The sequence below is a fragment of the Carlito syrichta genome, unplaced genomic scaffold (genome assembly GCF_000164805.1).
Source record: "Carlito syrichta isolate Samal-C Ts95f unplaced genomic scaffold, Tarsius_syrichta-2.0.1 Scaffold311871, whole genome shotgun sequence".
Lineage (NCBI taxonomy): Eukaryota > Metazoa > Chordata > Mammalia > Primates > Tarsiidae > Carlito > Carlito syrichta.
The window spans coordinates 388925-399009 of record NW_007255967.1 but is presented as its reverse complement, the minus strand read 5'-3'; positions in this window follow the sequence as shown (position 1 = coordinate 399009).

Sequence of the window (10085 nt, the reverse complement as noted above, 5' to 3'; positions counted from 1 at the left end):
GATTTTTTTGATCTATTGTAGAGATGAGGTCTTGCTGCCCAGGTGGGTCTCGAACCCGCGGGCTCAGGCAATTCACTCACCTCAGCCTCCCAAAGGCGCGGGATTACAGGCTGAGCCACCAAGCCTGGCTATTATTCTAGAATTTTAATTGCATTTAAAACTATCTTCTACAGTCATTACAAGTGAATATTTCTTCAGGATCATATAGCAAGACCATTGCCGAGTCAGCATTTGAAGTTTGTAGTCTTTTCTTCAGGTCATGGGTATTTGTGTTAGAAACTCATTCTCTCGGTGTTTTTTTTTTTTTTAAATAAAGATGTGGGGTGCTATTCAGGGTTTAGGTATGCAAACGTTGATTATGCTGGTACCCTTGCTGACTCTAAATCCATTCAAGTTGCTGCAAAGTCCATATGTTTGTACTTATTTATGGCTGAATAATATTCCATTGTGTATATGTACCACATTTAAAAAATTTTTTTTTGAGTTGGAGTCTCACTCTGTCACCCAGACTGGAGTGCAGTGGCCGCTCCTGGCCACCGCAGTCTCGACCTGCTGAGCTCCGGCGATCCTTCAGCCTCAGCCTTCCAAGTAGCCGGAATTACAGGCATGCACTACCACGCCCGGCTGATATTTTGATTTATTGTAGAGATGAGGTCTCGCTGCCCAGGCGGGTCTCGAACCCGCGGGCTCAGGCAATCCACTCACCTCAGCCTCCCAAAGGCGCGGGATTACAGGCTGAGCCACCGAGCCCGGCTTATGTATCACATTTTAAAAATTCAGTCCAGCTTCGATGGGCAGCATGGTGGCTCCATGTTTTTGCTATTGTGAATAGAGTTGCAACAAACATATGTGTGCAAGTATCTTTTCTGTAGAATGATTTGAGTTCCTCCGGGTATATTCCCAATAGGGGAATTGCTGGGTCATATGGAAGGTCAATTTCTAGTTCTTTCAGAAATCACTACACTGTCTTTCAAAAAGGTTGCACTAGTTTGCATTCCCACCAGCAGAGTAGAAGCGTTACTTTTTCTCTGCAACCCACCCAGCAACTGTTGTTGTTTGTTTTATTAATGATGGTCATTCTTACAGGGGTTAGGTGGTATCTCAATGTGGTTTTGATTTGCATTTCTCTGATGATGAGTGAGGCTGAGCACTTTTTCATGTGCCTGTTGGCTGTCCATATATCTTCTTCTGTGAAGTGACTATTAATGTCTTTTCCCCACTTTTTTTTTTTTTTTGAGTTGGAGTCTCACTCTATCGCCCAGATTGGAGTGCAGTGGTTGCTCCCGGCCACCGCAGCCTCGCCCTGCTGGGCTCCGGCTATCCTTCTGCCTCAACCTTCCAAGTAGCTGGAACTATAGGCGCAGGCTACCACGCCTGGCTAATTTTTGATTTACTGTAGAGATGAGGTCTCGCCAAGTTGCCCAGGCGGGTCTTGAACCCGCGGGCTCAGGCAATCCACTCACCTCAGCCTCCCAAAGTGCGGGATTACAGGCTGAGCCACTGAGCCCGGCTTTTGCCCACTTTTTAATGGGACTATTTGTTTTTTCCCTTTTGGTGCATTTGAGTTCCTTACAGATCCTAGATGTTAGACCTTTGTCAGATATACAGTTGGCAAATATTTTTTCTCATCTGTGGGTTGTCTCCCTGCTCTCTTGATGGTTTCTTTACCTTTGCATAAGCTCGTTAGTTTGATGCAGACCCACTTATCTATCTTATTTCTTAAGATATGGGCATATAGGGTTCTGAATCAGAATTGGTTGCCAGTTCAAATTTCCATGAGGGTATCTCTTGCGTTTTCTAAGATTCTTATAGGTTGAGGTTTTCGTTTAGGTCTTTGATCCATTTAGAGTTAGTTTTTGTATATGGTGATAGGTAGGGGTCATACTTCAATCTTCTGCATGTGGTCATTCAGTTTTCCCAACACCATTTTACCGAATAGGTTCTCCTCTCCCCAGTGGCTATTGTTGGAGGCTTTGTCAAAGATGAGTAGGCTGAGAAATTGAGGCTTTGCTTCTGGAATCTCTATCCCGTTCCATTGGTCTATATGCCTGTTCTTGCACCGGTACCAGGATATTTTGTTTACTGTAGACTTATGGTAAAGTTTGAAGTCTGGAAGTGTGATACCTCCTGCTTTGTTTCTTTTGCTAAGGATTGTTTTGGCTATTTGTTTTCATTTTTGTTTCCATATGAATTTTTGTATTGTCATTTCCAGGTCTGAGAAGAATGATGTTGGTAACTTAATGGGCATTGCGTTGAGTCTATAGATTGCCTTTGGTAGGATGAACATTTTTAACAAGTTGATTCTTCCTATCTATGAGCATGGAATAATTTTCCATTTGTTTGTGTCTTCTTGGATTTCTTTGAGCAGTGTTTTGTAGTTATCATTGTAAAGGTCTTTCACTTCTCTGGTTAGGAAGATGCCGAGGTATTTCTTTTTTGTGTGTGACTATTGTGAATGGATTTGTGATTTTAATTTGAGTCTCTGGCTGCTTGTTGTTGGTGTATAGGAATGCAACTATCTTTTGCACATTTATTTTGGACCCTGAGACTTTATGAAAGTCCTTTACCAGTGCAAGCAGGTTTTTGACAGATTCTCTTGGATTTTCAAGCTATAGAATCATATCTTCAGCAAAGAGGGATAACTTGACTTCCTCTTTTCCTATTTGGATACCTCGAATTTCCTTCTCTTGTCTAATTTCTCTAGGTAGACTTCCAACACAATGTTGAACAAGAGGAATGAGAGTGGGCAGCCTTGTCTTGTTCCCGTTTTCAGGGGAAATGTTTCCAGTTTCTGTCCATTTAACAATATGTTAGCTGTGGGTTTATTGTTGATGGCACTTACTATTTTGAGGTATGCTCCTTCTACACCTGGGTGTTTTGAGGGTTTTTTATCAAGAAGGGATGCTGGATTTTATCAAAAGCTTTTTCTGCATCTAATGAGATAATCATGTGGTTCTTGTGTTTACATCTGTTGATGTATTTAATTACATCTATGGTCTTGTGAATGTTGAACCAGCCCTGCATCCTGGGAATGAAGCCTACTTGGTCTTGGTGGATAATTTTTGAAATGTGTTTTTGGATCTGATTTGCTAGAATCTTGTTGAGGATTTTTGCATCTATGTTCATAAGGGATATTGTCTTGTAGTTCTCTTTTTTTTTTTTTTGTTGGATCTTTACCCGGTTTGTGTATCAGTGTGATGTTAGCTTTGTAAAATGATTTGGGAAGAATTCCCTCTTTCTCAATTGCCTGGAATACTTTCAATAGGGTTGGTACCAGTTCCTCCTTGTACATTTTGTAGAATCCTGCTGGAAAGCCATCTGGTCCAGGGATTTTTTTTTTTTGTAGGTAGTTTTTGTATGACAGAGTCAATGTCTTGGGTTGTTACTCATCTATTTAGTGTCTCAATGTCTTCTTGTTTCAACCGGGGGAGGTTGCGTGATGTCAGAAAGTCCTCTATTTCACTCAGGTTATCAAGTGCGTTTCCATATAGGCGTACATAGTCATCTCTGATAACCTTTTGCATTCGTTTGGGATCAGTTGTGATTTGATCTTTTCTCTTTCTGATTATGTTTAATTGGGCTTTTTCTCTCTTTTTCTTGGTCATTCTGGTTAGGGCTCCATCAATCTTGTTAATTCTTTCAAAGAAGCAGTTTTTTGGTTTTAATGATGCTTTCAATGACATTTTTGTCTTCTAAGTCCCGTATTTGGGACTCTTACTTTGGTTATTTGGATTCTTCTGCTAAAGATGGGGTTTGGGTGGTCTTCTCTTTCTAACTCCCTTAGGTGATTTGTTAGGCTCTCCACTTGTGATCGTTCTGTTTCCTTGATGTGTGATCTTACAGATGGAAATTCCACTCTGAGAACTGTTTTCACGGCACCCCAGAGGTTTCGGTAAGCTGTTTCTTCATTTTCATTTGTTTCCAGGACTCTTTCGACTCCTGCTTTGATTTCAGTGTTGACCCGGTCATTGTTCATTGTCATGCTGTTTAGTGTCCAGGTTGTCGGCTTTGGGGGAATTTTTGTTGGTCTTGACATTTATTTTTATTCCACCGCGGTCTGAGAATGTGCATGGCAAGATTTCAGCCTTATGGAATTGGTCTATGCTTGATTCATGGCCAAGGATGCGATTGATCTTGCAGTACGGTCCATGTGGTGATGAGTAAAATGTATATTCTGTGGTTGTTAGCTGGAATAATTTGTAGGTATCTATTAAATCCATTTGGTCAAATGTCAAGTTTAGTATCGGGATCTCCTATTGATTTTTTTGTCTCACTGATCTATCTAGGGTTGTTAGTGGGGTGTTCAAGTCCCCTACTATAATAGTGTGAGAGTCAATATCTTTTTGAGTTTACTTAGTAGTTGCTTTATAAAGGCGGATGCTCCTGTGTTGGGTGCATATATGTTTAGGGGGGATATTTCTTGTTGAGGGATTGAACCTTTTTATCATTAGGTTGTGTTCTTTTGCAGCTTTTAAAATATTTTATAGCTTAAAGGTTGTTTTGTCTAATATTAAGATCACAACTGCTTCCTTCTTTTGTGATCCGTTTGCCTGGAAACTCATTTTTCCATTCTTTAACTCTGAGTCTGTGTGCATTCCTTGTATTTAGATGAGTCTCCTGGATGCAGCCAATAATTGGGTCATGGTTTCTTATGCAGTTTGCTATTCTGTGTCTTTTCAGTGGCGCTTTTAATCCATTCATGTTCAGGATGATTATTGAAATGTGATTGTTTATTGATGTCATAAGGTTCTGATAAAGTTTTTTCTTTTTCTTTTTGGTTTTGTGGTTGATGTATTTGTGTGTTTTCAAGTTTCTTGTTGCACTGTATTCTCTGTTGATTCTGTGCTCTGCTGTTCTCTTGAGAGTTGTGCTGTCATTCTTTTTTTCTTCTTCTGTACTTAATACCTTTTTAAGTGTCTCCTGTAGAGCTGGTTTGGAAGTCGCAAAATCTCTTAGGGATTGGATATCTGGGAAGGATTTTAATTCTCCATCACTGATGAAACTGAACATCACTGGATAGGAAATTATTGCTTGAAATTGTTTATCTTTGAGGACTTTGACTATAGTGCTTCAGTTCCTTCTTGCTTGTAGTGTTTCTGTTGATAGATCTGCTGCTATTCTGATTGACTTTTCCTGGCTGGTAGTCTGAACTTTCTCTCTTATTGCCTTCAGATTTTTTCCTTTTGTGCCTATTTTGTGTGGGCAAATTACTATGTGTCTAGAGGTTGGTCTTCCCATTTGATGTCTTGTGTGGGTTCTCTGTATCTCTTGTGCTTTGTTGGTACATCTCTAGTGAGATGGGGGAAATTTTCTTGAATTACCTCCTGGAATACTTGCTCCAAGTTGTTCTCCATTTCCCTTCCTTCTGGGATACAAGTCAGGCATAGGTTTAGCCTCTTGATATAATTGCACATTTCTTATAGGCTTTGTTCTTTCTTTCTGAGTTTTCTTTTTATGTTTTTTACAGATCGAGTTAATTTCATGTTCTGGTCTTCAAGTTCTGAGATTCTTTCTTTGGCTAGAATAATTCTGCTTTCCATGCTTGTCATCTTGTTATTTATTTCCTGGATGAAATTTTTTTTTTTTTTTTTGAGTTGGAGTCTCCCTCTGTCGCCCAGACTGGAGTGCAGTGGCCGCTCCCGGCCGCCGCAGCCTCAACCTGCCGGGCTCCAGCGATCCTTCCGCCTCAGCCTTCCGAGTAGCCAGAATTACAGGCATGCGCCACCACGCCCAGCTGATTTTTTTATTTTTATTGTAGAGATGAGGTCTCGCTGCCCAGGCGGGTCTCGAACCCGCGGGCTCAGGCAATTCACTCACCTCAGCCTCCCAAAGGCGCGGGATTACAGGCTGAGCCACCGAGCCCGGCATGGATGAAATTTTTTATTGCCAAAATCTCTGTTACAAGTTCTTTCAATGTTGCATCTTTTCTTTCTTGTGTATTTTTTTTTTTTTGAGTTGGAGTCTCACTCCGTCACCCAGACTGGAGTGCAGTGGCCACTCCCGGCCACCGCAGCCTCGACCTGCTGGGCTCTGGCAATCCTTCTGCCTCAGCCTTCCAAGTAGCTGGAATTATAGGCATGCGCTACCACACCTGGCTAATTTTTGATTTACTGTAGAGATGAGGTCTCACCAAGTTGCCCAGGCAGGTCTCGAACCCGCAGGCTTGGGCAATCTCACCTCTGCCTCCCAAAGCGCTGGGATTACAGGCTGAGCTACTGAGCCCAGCCTTTTCTTGTGTCTTATTCAATCTTTTCATCCATTCCCTAATCCTTGTCATATTCTGGGGTCAGTTATTGGTAACTTCCATTGTTTGGCACCAAGGTTTGATTTTTCAGGAATTTTGTTTTTGGTACACTTGAAATTGCCTGTGGTCTTCCTTTGGCTTTTCCTCATTTGTAACAGATCATTCGTTTTTCTCTTTAGTTCTGTTATTCAGTGTCAGTGGGAGAGGCTTTCCCTTCTGATGTTTGCTCAGTCCTCTATTCTTCCCTGATCCAGACTCTGGATTTGTTCTATTTTGAAACAGGGCAGTGGATGAGAAGCTTTGCTGTCTCTTTTATTTTTTGAAATTCAAATAAAGTAGGGGATGAGATGCTAGGATTTAGAAACTGTTTGCAAATTAAAATGTTCACTGATTGTGGTATGTGTTCCCTGATACCCACTCCCCACCACCACTCTATATGATGATGCAAAAACAGAAAGCAATGCAAAAAACAATTTAACACACACACACAGACATACACATACATACCCCAAACACACTGGAATAACAACAAGGTGAAGCAAAACAGACAACAACCAAAAGAACCCTAGAAAATAAAACACTCACACACATGCCTAGCACAAGGTTAATAGAGAAGAAAAACAGAAAGACTGGGGGCAGGGGTGGAATTCAGATTGAACTCTCACACATATATTAACACAGACCTTAAACTATAAAAAATGAAAATAAGAAACCCCAGAAAACCAAAGTGCAAAAACAAGCCAACAACAACATTGTAAGATGAACACTCAATCATTCACATACACACATAAACTGAAAACGACAAATAAAAGAAGAAAGAAAAAGAAAAGAAAAATATTTGCGAGGATGCAGATCAAATCCTCACATACACATTCATGCACAAAGGAAAAATATTTTTTAAAAAGATGAAATAGTCAAAAAATTAAAAAAATAAAAAAACCCCTGCCCTCTTGTGGCAGGCTCTGTAATTGTTCTTCTCATCAGGTCTCTCCTGCAGAGCTATCTCTTTCACTCTCAGTGTCTGGAGCAAGGAAGGAGGAGGGGCAGTGGAGGTGAGTGGGGCTGCAGTCCTCCCCTCTCATTTTCATACCTGGAAATGACAATACAGAAATGGTCAGGGAGATCTCCTCTGGTGGGTAGGTGCGGGATTGTCTCTTCCCCAGGTACGTACTTTCAGAGTGTGCCCCAGTCAGGCCTATCCTGGAATGGAGTTCTCCTATTGCAACTGGTTTCTAAGCTCCGCCTGGGTTTGCCTCAGTCATAGCCCAGTTATGTGGGTCTGATGTTCAGAGGATTGCTGGGAAGGAGGGGGTTTGGGTCAGTTCCGGACTTACCACTGAACTCTTTGGAGTCCTTCCTTGTCCTTTTCTGGCCACACCTTTTGTCCTGCAGCTGGATCAGGGAAGGGGGTGTTGCGCTTGGAACTCAACACTTGGAGGGTCCCTCCAAAGTTTGTGCTTTCAGGATATTCCCTCTAGGTCATGATCAATCCCTGGATAGTTGATCTGCAAGTCACAGAGATTGGGTTTGTTGCTCTGTGATGAGCGAGTCGGAGCACTTTCCTGACCCACCTTCAAGATGGCGGTGGGGTGCCTCTCTTGTCCTCTTCCATGGGAATTGGCCTCTCGACTCTCTCTGTAGCCCCTGCTGCCAGTACCCTGCCAAGGCGCTGAAGTGGTGAGGCAAAGTCTGGAGCTGGCAGTCTCTTCTGTTGCAATGGTGAGGCAGAGCCTGGGGTGGGATGAGGGCTCTCCCTGCCACATTTTCACAGGAAAACTTTTTCCCATTGAAAAAAAAAATGATGCTTGACTTCTGCAACCTGGGAAGAGCCAGGGACCAAGCAGAGAATCTACAGTACCAGCTGTTGCACCAGGGGCATGGCCATTTGCTCACGAGCCCCCATTTAGACAGTCTCTCCCAGCATTTTCTTCCCAGGAAGGGTTTTGTTGATTTAAAAAAAAGGGCACCTCAGAAATTGCTAGGGTCCAAGCCCAGAAGCTGTGGTACCAGCCGCTGCACCAGGAGAGCCCTGTCTGCTAGCTCTCTTGTCTTCACTCAGTCAGCCAGTCACATGCCCACTCCCTCACCAGCTTGTACACAAAATTTTCCATACACTCAGTCACTCATACCCAGACTTGCATAGTCAGACAGGCTCAGCCACCATCTTCCCGACTACCACAACTCTTGGTGTTTTAAGGTGCAAAAGTAGTGACTACAGAGTCACTTAATTTCCTTGTGAGCAACAACAACCAAAAGAATGTTAAATGTATTAATGTTTTATGATCATCTATAACTTCCAATTTTTTTTTTCTTATGAGTTGTCAAGGACATATATTATATTGATCTGAAGTAGTTTATTTTGTCATGGTGCTAAAAGTGTTGTTATTATAATGTTTCTGTCTTCTTTATACTTTTTGTAGTTAAATGTGTTAATTACAACACTATAGTTACAGTTAAAAGAGATAAGTGTGTTAATTTAAAAGTTTGTTTATACTTACATGACTTAAAAAAACAAACTTGATCTAATGATTTATCCCCTTCAGTGCTTAAGTTCCTACGTTTTATATGCCAAGTACATTCACAGCTCTTGAGATTGTGTGAAGGATTTGCAATAAGTCTTGCGCATTAAATATGCACAGTATACATATTGCTGAACAGTCCTTCATTAGGTATAAACAAATTTTAAATTGGTCTTCTAAATATTCCACAGTTTCACATAGTTGCATTGCTTTTTTTGTATGTGAAAATAATCCGCATCTTAAGTATCAAAATTTTAAACTTCAGTTAGAGATGACATAATTGCATCTCTATTATTACAGTATAATCAGAGGCATTGTTTAGTAAAATGCCTTTGTTAGATGCTGGGGATGATTTTAATAGTTTCATATGAGTACAGATAACTTGTTCTATAGTCAGGCCCTGCTGGAGCTGTCTGTGCAAGTCTGGGAGGGGAAATCTAGAAGCTAGAAAGAGCCCTGAAAGAGGTAGGCTACAGGTTTTATGTTACCTTAAAAATGTACAGACAGGTCTCTGTTAAAAGCCATGGACACACAGATGGAAAATGGAAACTTTATATTTCTGAGAATCAGAAGAACTGCTTTGGTAAATTATTATGCCTAACAGGTTTATCTAAAATGGGTGTGGCTGGATGCTGGGGCAGTAAATTATGCCCAGCCAGAGCTGGTCAGTCTACTTGCTTTATTTCCTGATTTACATCTTACTCAGCTCTCCTTTTTTCCCTTCTCAGTATTACATGCAATCATGCATTGCTTTCTGAGAAGGGGATGTTTTCTGAGAAATTTGTCATGAGGTGGTTTTGTTGTGTGAGCATCGCAGAGTGTACTTACACACACCTAGATGGTACAGTCTACTATACACTTATGGTATACACCTAGATGGTACAGTCTATTATACACTTATGGTATAGCCTATTGCACCTAGGCTAAAAACCTGTACTGTATATCACTATATAACAGTAACATAGCGATATTTTTGCATCTAAAATACCTAAAAGGTACAGTAAAAAATGAAATAAATATTTTAGCATTTAAAATATTTAAAAGGTACAGTAAAAATATGATATAAATTATATTTTTAATGGCACATCTGTCTAGGGTACTTACCATTAGTGGAATTTGCAGAACTGGGAGTTGCTCTGGGTGTCAGGGAGTGAGAGGTGAGTGAATGTGAAGGCCTAAAACATTACTGTACACTACTGGAGACTTGATAAAAACTGTACTCTTCTAAATTTTTTTTTTTGAGTTGGAGTCTCACTCTGTCGCCCAGACTGGAGTGCAGTGGTTGCTCCCGGCCACCGCAGCCTAGACCTGCTGGGCTCCGG